The 15,127-nt window shown below is 35.1% G+C and overlaps 1 long non-coding RNA gene across 1 annotated transcript in view; it reads left to right on the forward strand.

Moving 5' to 3' along the window:
* The window catches only part of LOC123332760, a 50,440-nt gene that overhangs the window by 6,095 nt on the left and 29,218 nt on the right, over positions 1 to 15,127 (forward strand). The window contains exon 2 of the long non-coding RNA XR_006549775.2: positions 6,865 to 6,902. This is a non-coding gene — a long non-coding RNA (uncharacterized LOC123332760). The remainder of the gene's footprint in view (positions 1 to 6,864; positions 6,903 to 15,127) is intronic.

Raw genomic sequence — 15,127 nt, forward strand, 5'->3', positions numbered from 1 at the left:
TTTCATACCTACTCATTCATTAATTTATTATTATATTTATTCATTTATTATACCTTTTATACTCATTCAGCAAGCATATATAAGCTCTTCATATGTTTGACTCAGTATTGTATATGAGATTAAATAAGATACTCTTACTCTTCATACTCTGATGCTTACAGTCTGTTAGAGAAAGTTATCAACTCTTTTATTTTCAAATGCTAAGAGCAAACAGTCCTTTCAGAGATGTATTTGTAATATGCCTTCCTTGATAGCTCTCTTTTGTAATAGTTTCATTTTTATAATAATCAAAAAATGTTTCTATATAAGGTCCTTTTTATCCTTTGCATTATGTAGTCTTCTTTGTACACTATTAAAATTACTTCTCAGTAATAATAGAATTTGTCCATTTCTTCTAGGTTCTTTGTATTGGCATATAGTTGCATACAGTCTTGCATGATCCTTTGTATTTCTGTGGTGTTAGTTATATCTTCGCCTTTTTCATTTCTAATGTGATTGATTTGAACCTTCTCCCTCCCCTTTTTTGATACATCTGGTTAAAGGTTTATCTTTTTTTTTTTTTAATCTTTTCAAAGAACTAGTGTTTAGTTTCATTGATCTTTTTTATTGATGTCTTCACCTCTGTTTATTCATTTCTGCTCTAATCTTTATGATGTCTTTCCTTCTACTAACTTTGGGTTTTCTTTATTCTTCTTTCTCTAGTTGCTTTCAGTGTAAGGTTGGGTTGTTTTGAGATTTTTCTTGCTTGCTGAGATAAGATTGTATTGCTATAAACTTCCCTGTTAGAACTGCTTTTGCTGTGTTCTGTAGATTTTGGATCATTGTGCTTTTATTTTCATTTGTTTGTACATACTTTTGACTTCCTCTTTGATTTCTTCAGTGATCCATTGGTTATTTTAGTAGGATAATGTTTAGTTTCTATGTTTTTGGTTTTTTTACTTTTTTTTTTTTTTGTATTTAATCTCATAGAGTTGTGGTTGGAAAAGATGCTTGACATGATTTGCACTTTCTTCAGTTTACTGAGGCTTGTTTTGTGGCCCAGCATGTGATCAATCATGGAGAATGTTCCATGTGCGCTTGAGAAGAATATATATTCTGTTGCTTTTGGATGGGATGCCTGTGAATATCAGTTAAATTCATTTGGTCTAATATATCATTTATGACCTGTGTTTCCTTACTGATTTGCTGTCTGGATGATCTGTCCATTGATGAAAGTGGGATGTTGAAGTCCCCACTATTATTGTATTACTGTTAGCGTCTTATTCTTTTTTTTTTTAAATTAATTTACTTATTTTGATTGAAGGCTAATTACTTTACAATGTTGTGGTGGTTTTTGCCATACACTGACATGAATCAGCCACGGGTGTACACGTGTCCTCCAGTCCTGAACCCCGCCCCCACCTCCCTCCCCATCTAATCCCTCTGGATTGTCCCAGTGCACCGACTTTGAGTGCCCTGTTTCGTGCATAGAAGTTGGACTGTCATCAATTTCACATATGGTAATGTACATGTTTCAATGCTATTCTATCAAATCATCCCACCCTTGCCTTCTCCTGCAGAGTCCAAAAGCCTGTTCTTTATATCTGTGTTTCTTTTGCTGTCTCGTGTATAGGCTCGTCATTACCATCTTTCTAAGTTCAATATACATGTGTTAATGTGCTTTACTGGTGTTTTTCTTTCTGACTTACTTCACTCTGCATAATAGGCTCCAGTTTCAACCACTTCATTAGAACTGAATCAAATGTATTCTTTTTAATAGCTGAGTAATATTCCATTGTGTATATGTACCACAGCTTTCCATTCATCTGCCGATGGATATCTAGGTTGCTTCCATGTCAGAGCTATTGTAAACAGTGCTGTGATGAACACTGAGGTACATGTGTCTCTTTCAATTCTACTGTCAGCTTCTTTTATGGTTGTTAGTATTTGCCTTACATACTGAAGTGCTCCTATGTTGGGTACATATATATTTACAATGGTTATGTCTTCTTCTTGGATTCATCCCTTGATCATCATAGTGTTCTTTACCTCTTGTAACAGTCTTTATTTTAAAGTCATTTTTGTCTGATATGACCATTCGGACTCCAGATTTCTTTTGATTTCTATTGCATGGAATAACTTTTTCTACTCCCTAACTTTCAGTCTGAATGTCTCTACATCTGAAGTGCATATCTTCTTGTAGACAGCGTATTTACAGGTCTTGTTTTTGTATTTATTCAGCCAGTCTTTCTCTTTTGTTTGGATGATTTAATCTGTTTACATTTAAGGTAATTATTGATATGTATATTATTACTGCCATTTTGCTAATTGTTCTGGATTTGTTTTCATAGGTCTTTTTTCTTCCCTTTCTCTTTTGCTCTCTTGTGATTTGATGACTAAATTTAGTGTTGTGTTTGGATTCCTTTTTCTTTTTTTGTGTGCAGCTATCGTAGATCAAAACCATGAGGTTTTAGTATAGCAGTCTATATATAAACAATATCACTTTGAGTTGCTGCCCTTGTGGCTTAGCTGGTAAAGAATCTGCCTGCAGTATGGGAGACCTGGGTTCGATCCCTGGGTTGGGAATATCCCCTGGAGAAAGGGAATGAGTACCCACTCCAGTGTTCTGGCCTGGAGAATTCCAAGGACTGTATAGTCCATGGGGTCGCAAAGAGTCAGACACGACTGAGTGACTTTCACATTTGCTTTCTTTTAATTTCAAATGCATTTTCAATATCCTGTATTTGTGCTCTCCTGGGTGGGGAAGATCTCCTGGAGAAGGAAATGGCAACCCACTCCAGTATTCTTGCCCAGAAAATCCCATGGATGGAGGAGCCTGGTAGGTTACAGTCCATGGGGTCACAAAGAGTCGGACATGACTGAGCTTTCACTTTTTCCCACAGTTGCTGGTTATGATATCATAGTTGTGTGCAGGTGATTTCCTACCTTTGTTATATGTTTGTCTTTACCAGTGAGCTTTTTCCTCCTTAATTTTCTTGTTTCAAGTTGTAGATTCTCAGGCTAGAGCAGTTTTTTTTAGCATTGTTACAAAGCTGGTCTTGTGCTGCTGAATTCTCTTAGCTTTTGCTTGTTTGTATGGTTTTTGATATGTCTGTGGAATCTGAATGAGAGTCTTGCTGGGTCGAGTATTCTTGGTTGTAGGTTCTTCCCTTTTATCACTTTAAATATATCATGCCACTCACTCCCTTCTGGCCTACGAAGTTTCCACTGAGAAGTTAGCTGATCACCTTATGGGGATTCCCTTATATGTTATTTGTTGCTTTTCACTTGTTGTTTTTAATATTTTCCTTTTTTGTTAATATTTGTTGACTTCACTACTATTTGTCTAGGCATATTTCTCCTTGGGCTTATAGTATTTTCAGCATTAACAAATGGACTGTGATGAGGTTTGTATTATGGTTCAAGACCACTTATAGGCCATAGATTCATGAGAATAAAATCCTTCTAGCTTTTATTTTTAACATCTGGTAGCTTATTCTTGCCTGGAGAATCCCAGGGACAGAGGAGCCTGTTGGGCTGCCATCTATGGGGTCGCACAGAGTCAGACACGACTGCCGTGACTTAGCAGCAGCAGCTTATCATTAAGACCCATATCTTTGGACATTCTCTGTTTCTATGATTGGGATCCTTCATTATAAAGAAGTTTCATAGTATTATTCCTAGATCAGCAGAGACTTCTGGGAAATTGTTAGAAATGCATGTTCTCAGGCTCCTTTTAAGTGTTACTGACTCAGAAACTCTTGAGGTTATATATAGCCCAGCAATCTATTAAGCCCTCCAAGTGATTTTGTTTCATATGGAAGTTTGAGGATGACAGAATTCCAGCACATTTATATCTTTGACTTAGAATTTTATACGTTTGTAGTATGTCTAAAAACTCACAGACCCTGGTTGTGGAGTCCCAGCAAACTGCATTATTATAAACTCTTAGATGCTTCTTATATACTGTAAAGCTTGAAAACCATCCATTTAAGTTTTAAGACAAGGTCCTATTATTTAGTTTCTCCGGAAGTTCTGGGAAATCATTGAAAATTTTGAGTGAAATTCTTCATCCTCAAAAGGAGCCTAACAGGAGTTTCTGAGTTAGGTCATTGTGAAAATTTGGAAATAATCCATGAGAAAGAGTTTTGTAATTTACAGAGTATTCTGAAGATGTTGTGTGCATGTGTGCTAAGTTGCTTCAGTTGTGTCCAACTCTTTGTGACCCTTTGGACTGTAGCCTACCAGGCTCCTCTGTCTACAGAGTCCTCCAGGCAAGAATACTGGAGTGGGTTACCATGCCCTCCTCCAGGGGATCTTCTTCACCAAGGGATCGAACTCGCACCTTTTATGTCTCCTGCATTGGCAGGTGGGGTCTTTACCACTAGCTTACTTGGTCTTAATTTATCACATTGGCCTGTGATGGTGACTGGAATTTTCACCATAAGTGTCTTTAGGATTATGATATTTTCTTAGTAAGCTTGTATGTTAACTTCTAAATCAGTATCTTTAGAGGTTCAAAATTGATTAGCTTGTAGTCCTAGCTTGCTGTCTAATACAGAGAGGGGATATAAGGTCATGAGGAGAGGGGTGAGGATGAGTGGGAAAGATCTGTCCAGATTACTTTGGAAAGTAAGCTCAGTAAGTGTGTAGCCATGAGGAATAGTAAAGAGTTACAGAAAGAGATTAGAAAGAGAATTTGCTGAAAAACATTGCTACCAACTTACATTTTCCTTCTGCCTATTCCTGATGCCTTGGGTTCCATTCCATCTTTTGTGCATGACTAGCTCAAGTGACTCTATGTTCATTGTGAAACAGTACATCTAAGACATGGGGCAGAGTGCAGGGGCATTTGGGTCATTTAAGGGAAGTTCTAAGAGAATACTAGAGCTTAGAGGAGGACAAGCCCATGTGATTGGAACTCTGAGAAATGACTCATGAGGGGAAAATCAAGGATTGGTGGATCTGTGAAGGCTTTTCCTTCTAACTCATACTGAAATTTCAGTCTCAATGCTGGACACACAAAGGAAAATAATGAAATGGAAGCTCTCAGATCTCAGATGGATGAAGTTTTAGGGTAGTCTATCTCTTTCTCTCTGTGTCTCTGTTTCTCCCATTTTTCTTTCTTTCCTACACACACACACACACACACACACTCCTTTGGGTAACTAAAATAAAGACTGAGTGGGAAGAAATGGGGTGGTGATTCAGTAAGATCTCACAGTTGTAGTATAAGCCACTGGCAGGCGGTTCATTTCTTCCACAATAGAAATGAGTCTCAAGAGGATGATTCTGGAATCCTTTGGACAACAGACTTGAGTGCAGATTGTTTTATATTGCATTCAGTCTGCTAAAGAGCTTGTCCTCCAAATCCTCTTTCATTTGAAGATTCTCATTTAGTTATTAGTAGAATTTACATCACTGATTAAGAAAATGAATAAAGGATCTCCTAATCCTATTAGCAAATTTTCTTTATCAAAGAAGTTTTCTTTTTCACCTGAAAATTGTTAATCCAAATGAATCTAGAAAGTTGCATCTGAATAATATAAGGAAAAAGATATATGGACATAGTGTTAATACATTTTTTTCTACACAGTCTATATCTTTTAGAGCTTAGAAAATATACTGTTGTGGAGGAGCAAGGGTGTAGTAATGTGCAAGAAGAGGTCAAAATTCTCTTTTAAAAAGCCTTCATTTTTCACAGTAATATAAAGTAAGAAAACAAAGCAAAATCACACATTATCTCATACCCAAAATTTGAAAAGTGGGTAAAATTATTATGTTGCACAAATCAGATATTACTTTTATGGAACTGTACTATATCCTTCTTGATTTAAGAAAAAACAGAAAAGGAAGGAGTGTCAAGTTACTGTTAGACTTAAATGAGTAATTTCTTGTCTGCATTGAAAGTCTCTCAGTCATGTCTCTTTGTGACCCCATGGAATACTCCATGGAATTCTCCAGGCCAGAATACTGTAGTTGGTAGTCTTTCCCTCTCCAGGGGATCTTCCTAACCCAGGCATCAAACCCAGGACTCCCACATTGGAGGCAGATTCTTTATCAGCTGAGCCATTAGGGAAGCCCAAGAATACTAGGGTGGGTCGCCTAGCCCTTCTTCAGGGCATCTTCCCGACCCAGGAATCAAATCAGGGTCTCCTGCATTGCAGGTAGATTTTTTACCAGCTGAGCTACCAGGGAAGACCTGGGTTTGATCCCTGGGTTGGGAAGATCCCCTGGAGAAGGGAAAGGCTACCCACTCCAGTATTCTGGCCTGGAGAAATCCATGGACTGTATAGAGCTGGACTCGCAAAGAGTTGGACACACCAGAGCAACTTTCACTTTCACTTGTCTAAATAGACCTGTGAAGTGTAAGATTGGGCTTCTTTAGTGTGACATCATTTTATAGTAAGAGCCCCACCCCAACGCACACAGACAATATCTTATTCCTTTCAGCTGTAATGGCTGTGGTATAAGGTTTCATATACCATAATCTATTTCTATCTTGAGTTTACTTTTGACTCTCTAAATATTCAAACAGTTTTTAAGTGGGAGTGGCACCCCACTCCAGTACTCTTGCCTGGAAAATCCCATGGAAGGAGGAGCCTGGCGGGCCGCAGTCCAAGGGGTCGCTGGGACTTGGACGCAACTGAGCGACTTCACTTTCACTTTTCACTTTCATGCATTGGAGGAGGAAATGGCAACCCACTCCAGTGTTCTTGCCTGGAGAGTCCCAGGGATGGGGGAGCCTGGTGGGCTGCTGTCTCTGGGGTTGCACAGAGTCGGACACGACTGAAGCGACTTAGCAGCAGCAGCAGCAAATGTTATTACTTGTGTTTTCAGAATGATTCATGCTCATCTTTAGTTGGTCTTGGCATTCTTTTTCAGGTTTGCATTGACAAGCGATATCAAAGGGCAGCATTCTGGTATGTATAAAACACATTACTTTTGTGATTATACCAATCACATCTTATAGTGACTATTTATGAGTCTGTCTCTCCAATTGCCACCCTATAATTGTGGGAATTTCTTGAAAAGAAATTGTTTCTCTTTTAGCTTCATGTAATAGTAAATCTCACATGCTCACTGACATTTTGTTGAGTTTGAATATCTCTTGAGTGAATATTTTAAACTTTAGAAAGTTAAGTGGGGAATGCTGGGAATTACATATAATTTAGTTCTTAATTTTTCTGTGATTTTATGAAATCTTAACTAGTTAGTAGAAAAGCCTACCTATATGCTTTACCTATAAAACTTATTGTTATTGCTACTTTTATTTTGTCCTTTATTCCCCCCAATAAATCATATATTCTAGGAAACAGTAATAATTTGGATATTGGGCTTAAAATTTAGACCTTGGGTACACTAAGTGGTACCTTAGCCTCCTGAAAGAGTGTATATGCTCAGTTTATTCCCAGGTAAAAATTTATGAGGTGTAATAAAAATATGGTTGAGTGAATTTCCTGTTACATTGTAGTGGAAGTATCATGTGAAATTGATATTCAAAGACTTATCTTAGAGGGTTAGCATTTTATGAAGTGTTCCATTAGTAATGAAATGTTACTTTTGAAAGACATCAATAACTTTTTCATGTACTTCAGACTTGGAAGTTACCACGAGAAATTTAATGACATGCAAACTCTGTTGGAGTTTTAGTTTTATTTATTGATACTCCATCTATATGCATAAATGAGATGTAATCATGGACCAAAGTACATTTATCTATTGTTTCATGTCTAGGAATAGGGAAAAAACCCGGGCTTTAAATGAAAACCATTGGTTTTATCTTCTTTTCTTGCCTAAAGCCAACAATTGATTGACTGCTATAATATGAATTTAGGGGTAACTAAAATCCCAATATTGTAGAAACTACATTACTGTATCACCTATCAGTTCTTAGTGATGTGTATAAAAGCTAAATGTATTTTCAGTTGCTTAGTGTATTGTGAAAAGTCTTATGAGGCCTTTTGTTTTTTTTTCTTCTTGCAAATTTTCCATGGGCGTTGAGTTACATCTCAAGGGACATGTTGTGGTTTTGCAACTGACCTGCCATAGTGACGCGCGCACACTGATGCTTTGTTGTCAGTGTTGCCTTATCCCCTTTTCCTTCAGTTTATATTTACCAAAGCAATCTTTAGTAACATTTGATAAAAAGAGAGGAAAGCTTTAAATTCTCTGTGTGGTACAATTTTTGTTGCTGCCACTTCTGGAATGTTCTGGCAGGAAAACTTTTAGGTCCTTAGTCTATAACCATAGCTGCTTGTGGTTCTTTCATTCTGCCATTGCTCCTCAATGAAGAAAAGTTTTTGTTTTGTTTTGTTTTGTTCTGTGTGTATGTGTGGTGTTCTATTAGTTTTGAACTCAGTTTTTTTTTTTTTTTTTTTTTTTTCCTGTGCTCTTAGCTTCCTTGAGATGGCAGTGTAAGCTATTTACTCTGGAATAAGCTGCCTATTTTTAGATAGTAATCAGCTACAGATTTATTTGAAACTAACATACACTGCATTGTTTTCACTGTTTTAAAAAATTCATAATTTTATAAAAGCTAATTATATACTAAATATTATGATTGATGTTTTTCTCTGTTTTTACAGTGGATTATTCTAATAAAATAATAGTCATTTATGTACATTTTGGGGAGTATTAATTTTTACTTTGTGATTTTTTTTCTCATTTATTTTTAGGTTACTGTTAAAAAACAATCTTCCAAGAGATGATAATAAGAAATAGATAGGTCAACTATTTATTTCTACTGAACTCTGATTCTTGGAGACGTGTGGGAAAAGAGGATTGTAGTCAGTGAACTACAATATTCATGATTGTTGGCATCAGTAGTAGATAGGAGAAAGACACTAAAATTTAAAAAGTCCAGAGAAGTAGAGATCAGTCTTTTATCTGTGCAAATGATGAACACAGCCACATTTTAAAAAATACTTTCAACTGTTAAATCTGGGAATTTTAACTTTATGAAAGGAAAAAATCTTCAGAATCTTTGCACCAAGGAATACAAGCATAGTAATTTATTCCAGAATTGTAAAACAGGGTATTATGAGAAGCCTAAGGGTAATATTTCTCCTTTCTCTGGGAACAGAAAGTTGGCAAATTGTTCATTATCTTTCCTCACGAAGAAATAATAATGATGACAGTAAGAGAAAAACACTATATACAAGACCCTGTGATAAGTGCTTCATGTATATTTTCTCTCTAATCCTTCTCAAAGTACATTACATCATTACTGTTGCTATCAACTAGATTTGAAGAGATTGATGTCACTGGAAAATCAGAAACAGAACAGAACATATAGCCAAGTCAATGAGATTCCAGAGTCTAAGATGCTAACTCTGAAGAGATAGAGCTTTATATTGGAAGAGATAATAATGTTGATACTTCTTTTTCTCTTTCTATATTAGCATATATACTTTCCCCTTACTCCTTTTCCCTACAAATAATCTTTTCTATGAGTAGTATGATAACTGCAACTTTTGCCCTCATGTAAATGTTGGAAGCTGATAAATCTGAGGTACACAGATGCCACAACATAAAATATGTGTATGTTTATTTTCCTTATAAAATGTTTAGTAATAAAGCTGGTTATATTATTGAGAAAATTAGGCACTTTAATAAAGTTTTAAAGGCATTCTTCATCAGCCAACAGTAATCTGAATTTATTTCACTGCAGCCTATTTTTAGTGTAGAGCTTCTCTCTTTATTATAAACATGTTGTTGCTTTTACAGATTGCTATTCAATGTTTGGAACCCATGTGAGAGCTTAAGAGCAGTCTCCTGAAAATGATTGATTTTTAGTTGTTCAATAAATACCAGTAACCAAAACAATTTTTATCCAAAAGTACTATAAAATTCTTAGGATGCCTAATTCATCGGATAACCCCATCTGCATTAGTTGAATAGACATATGTCTGTGACCATTTAGTGGAAAAGATGTCTATCTGGGGCCCATGGGAAAAGGTCAAGAATCAGACAGATATTTTGTGCCTTGATCCCTTGCTCCTTCATTTGTTCAGGTTTATAAAGATCCAGGAAGTACATGACAATCCTTTATAACATATCCTATTGATAGATATTTCATGATTCTTCACATGAATAGAAACATTTGAATATGTGGAATAAAGGCTGGTTTCAATGTTACCTATTTGACTGCAAGGCTTGTATTTCATCACCTTTAAGACTAAAAAAATATATTTGACACTTAAGAAAAAAATTCCCTGGATTTATTTGGCAAATGATAAAAAGAATTTGTTCATTTTTTAGATAATGTTGATAACCTTTTATTTGAAATAATATGTAGACAGACAGTATTCTATTTTTACTTCAGAAGTTACTGTCATTTACCAAGGCCATGTATTGCTAAAATAAACACTAACAAACTCTTTATCATATGTATTAAATTCTATAGCAGTCTTCTGCTCTGCCCATTAGATGCTGCCAAAATTATGGTCCTAGCAAAGAATGCAAATTGGATCATTAACATTGGAAACAAAAATGAAGAAATTGATTGGAATGAATTATGTTAGATTTAATGAAAGCTTGGCAAAAATTGATTCTACTCACTAATATAAATGCCCTAGCTAAATGAGCAAGCTACTTTTTGTTCTTAAAACAATTGGAAATACATAAGGAACAAAAAATATGGAACAAGATTGAATTCAAGCAAAATGAAAAGAAAGAACATATAATGGTGAAATAAGATTAGTAAGAACATGTACAGGCATGGTTAACACAATGTCTTTGTGATTTTCTTAGTACTATGGGACATAGGTTCTCTATTTTTTAATATTTTAAACAGTGTATGTTTATTAGCTACTTGTATCAAATATCTTGAGTCCCTTTTGCTGTATAAATTTTCACATGCATTGTTCCACTTGATATTACAAGTAGTTGATATTTTTAGTTCCCATTTATATATATATTATCAAATAGAGACTCACAAAGGATATCCCAAAACTGATACTGTAATAACTAACTCCAGCCAATGCTGCTAAGTTGCTTCAGTCGTATCTGAATCTGTGTGACCCCATAGATGGCAGCCCGCCAGGCTCCCCCGTTCCTGGGATTCTCCAGGCAAGAACACTAGAGTGGGTTGCCATTTCCTTCTCCAATGCATGAAAGTGAAAAGTGAAAGTGAAGTCGCTCAGTCGTGTGTGACTCTTCATGACCCCATGGCCTACAGCCTACCAGGCTCCTCTGCCCATGGGATTTTCCAGGCAAAAGTACTGGAGTGGGGTGCCATTGCCTTCTCCGACTTTAGCCAATAAGAGATGATTAATTTATTTCACATGTGATTGATGAGAATTTTTTTTTTATTTTTAAACTTTACAAAATTGTATTAGTTTTGCCAAATATCAAAATGAATCTGCCACAGGTGTACATGTGTTCCCCATCCTGATGATGAGAATATTGATGATGCTTTATCATGAATCTCTTTATCTTTTAGACTGTGTGCTCTAGTTTTAAGATATTTTGTTTTAAAAAGTAAAATTTAGCAAAAATACAGAGTCTAAGCTTATTGACCTGTCCCTTTAATTCTTGACAACTACTTTGACTTTTTTGCATTGTTATAAGCCTAGATATCACACTAAGCTGTTCATTTTCTTGGACAAACACAGAGCTTTAAGATATACTTTATATTTCATTTATACCTATAAACCAACTCTGCCATTAAAACCTTAAAATGTGGGAAAAATCAATTGGTATTCCTTGGATTTCAAGTTCTAAGTGATTATATTTTAAAGGGTTTTTCTTCACTTGTTGTCAGGATATTACTGCCAAGTCATAGGAATTGAGCTTGGACTCTGTCCTATTTAGCTGGTAATTGATGATATGTGTGCACTGGTTTTTCCCTGACCTTTACATATTTCTCTACTTGAGTTACTGTACAACTTAGGTCCATGGAAAAGGCTATCACTCAACAATGTATATGGGGATTGAATACTAGTTCTGCCCATTAATTAGCATTTAAATATCACAAACTGGGGGGATTAATTAACTGTATGAAAAATATGCATTTGGTAAGGTATCTAACCTACTTTAAAGAAAATTTGAAATTATAAAATATTCAACATAATTAAGATTAGTACATTGTACTAAAATATGCACTAAGATAGCAAGGAGACATAAGAAGGCTTTCTTAAATCAACAATGTAAAGAAATAGAGGAAAACAATAGAATGGGAAAGACAGATCTCTTCAAGAAAATTGGAGATATAAAGGGACATCACCATATAGTCAACACTGAAATCAGATTAATTATATTTTTGCAGCCAAAGATGGAGAAACTCTATACAGTCAGCAAAAATAAAACTTAGAGCTGATTATGGCTCAGATCATCAGCTCTTTATTGCAAAACTCAGGCTTAAATTGAAGAAAGTAGGGAAGAATACTAGACCATTCAGGGATGACCTAAAATAAATCAAACACCTTATGATTATATAGTAGAGGTGACAAATAGATTCAAGGGATTAGATCTGATAGACAGAGTGCCTGAAGAGCTATGGATGGAGGTTCATAGCATTGTATAGGAGGCAGTGACCAAAATCATCCCCAAGTAAAAGAAATGCAGGAAAGCAAGAGCGGTTATTTGAGGAGGGCTTAGAAATAGCTGAGAAAAGAAAAGTGAAAGGCAAAGGGGAAAGGAAAGATATACCCAAAGAATTCCAGAGAATAAAAACGAGAGAGAAGAAAGCCTTAAGTGAACAATGCAAAGAAACAGAGGGAAAAATAGAATGGGAAAGACTACCGATCTCTTCAAGGAAATTGGAGATATCAAGGGAACATTTCATGCAAAGATAGAAATGGCAGGGACCTAATTGAAGCAGAAAAGATAAACAAGAGGTGGCAAGAATACACAGAAGAACTATGCAAGGGTCTTAATGACCTGGATACCTATGATGGTGTGGTCTCTTCCCTAGACCATGGTCTCTTCCCATCGTTCAGTGTGAAGTCAGGTGGGCCTTAGGAAGCATTACTACAGTCAAAGCTAGTGGAAGTGACTGAATTCCAGCTGTGGTATTTAAAAACCTAAAAGATGATGCTCTTATAGTGGTGCACTCAATATGTCAGCTAATTTGGAAAACGGGGCAGTGGCCACAGGACAGCAAAAGGTCAGTTTCATTCTGATCCCAAAGAAAGGCAATGCCAAAGAATGTTCCAACTACCAAATGATTGTGTTAATTTTACATGATAGCCAGGTTATGCTCAAAATCCTTCAAACTAGGCTTCAGCAGTACGTGAACTGAGAACTTCCAGGTGTACATGCTGGGTTTAGAAAAGGCAGAGGAACCAGAAATCAAATTGCTAATATTTGTTGGATCATGGAGAAAGCAAGGGAATTCCAGAAAAACATTTCCTTCTTCACTGACAACACTAAAGGCTTTGGCTATGTGGATCACAACAAACTATGGTAAATTATTGAAGAGTTTTAGACTACCTTATTGGAGTACTAGACTACCTTACCTGTCTCTCACCATTTTTTAAATGAAATGGCTCATATTTTGTAGGAATGATCAACTGACTATAGAATTTTAGTGAGATGAATGTCAGTAATTAAAAAGATGCCAAAATATATTTAGAAGTAAAGGAACATATAGTTTAAAACAAGACTTTGGAAGAGGTAAAGAATTTTTAACATGAACTTTTTCAGCAGCAGCATTGTTATTAATTGGCATTGTTTTAGACCACCACAGATGCTGTTTCTATTAATTTGTAAAATACATGCAATTAAAGTCGTTGCTATAAAATTGGCTACTACCCAGAAATATCATCAGGCTTAAGTATACTTTTAATACAATTTTGAAGTCACTATATAGAGTATTTGGAAATGTGCATTGGAGATTTGCCAATGAATCACTAAGAAATTGTAGAAGTAATATGCTTTATTAAATACTTTATTTTGATTTCTGGAATCTGTTGTGTGTTCATTTATTTTGCAGATGGTTTTATTTTGTAGTGGTTTAAATACAAAGAACTAGATGTTCAATTATACCAAGTAAGAAGCAATATATTTATAGGAAACATATGGATTGTTCATAGAATTAAATTTATTTCTAAATATTTCTACCTATTTCTATTTACTTTCAATACGTTTATAGAAATTTTAAGATTCTAAACATTAAATATATCATCATGGTTATAGAATATCTAATATGTGTTGATGATACTTGGGCTATATTTGGGAGATAATCACTGATTCCTGTCAGTCAGTACTTTGACTATCAAAAGGTTGTGTTTTTATAAAAAGGAATATAGACATTGATTTTGGAGTCAGCTAACATAAATAGGTCTGAAATTATCAAAGCTCATTGCTTTTGGTGATGCATCTTGCATATATATTATTTGGAAATGGTGGAAGCGAATCAAAATGAAGAACTATATTTCCACTTTCACTAAATTGTCCTAATTAAGCTTAGAGATAAAGGAATACATTAAAGTAAAAGCAGGGCAGTTCTAGTTATTAATGCCTTATGAATTAATTTAAAGAAAAACAAGACAAGTAAGGACTACACTATATGACACATATTTTGAATCTCAGATATTTCTCATATCTGATAGTTTTCACTGTTACTCTTATTTCTATTATTTTTAAGCATTTATGTTTTTTGTCTTTTTAAAAAGTTTTTTCTTAATGAGAACCATAAAAATCCTTGTTGAATTTGTTACAATACTGCTTCTAGTTATTAGTTTTTTTAATGTATTTAATGATTTTTTGGCCCTGGGACATGAGGAATCCCAGCTCGCTGACCAGGGACTGAACCCCCAGCCGCTGCATTGGAAGGTGAAGTCTCAACCATAGGACCACCAGGGGAGTCTCAAAATTTCTGTCTTTCTAAAAAAATCTCTGTAGCAAATATGCAATATGAAAAAACATTCAGTTTAGAAAATATAGTGAAATATATACTCATACACACTTTATAATACTCATTGATTTATTCTTTTATACTTTCAAGGTTGCAGTCATAGCAATAGCAAATGTTCAGATAGGTGTTGGAGATTCTGAAAATTATTCTGATTTTTAAAAAATTCTAAACATTGCTTTCATGAAGATTAAAATTTGAAATGGTTGATATCATTTTAATAGACTTCATATTTGTAATCCTATTATACTCCTGAAAATAAATACAGTGTTTTAGCATTTTCTTCTT

Source organism: Bubalus bubalis, chromosome 3 (genome assembly GCF_019923935.1).
Source record: "Bubalus bubalis isolate 160015118507 breed Murrah chromosome 3, NDDB_SH_1, whole genome shotgun sequence".
NCBI classification, from domain to species: domain Eukaryota; kingdom Metazoa; phylum Chordata; class Mammalia; order Artiodactyla; family Bovidae; genus Bubalus; species Bubalus bubalis.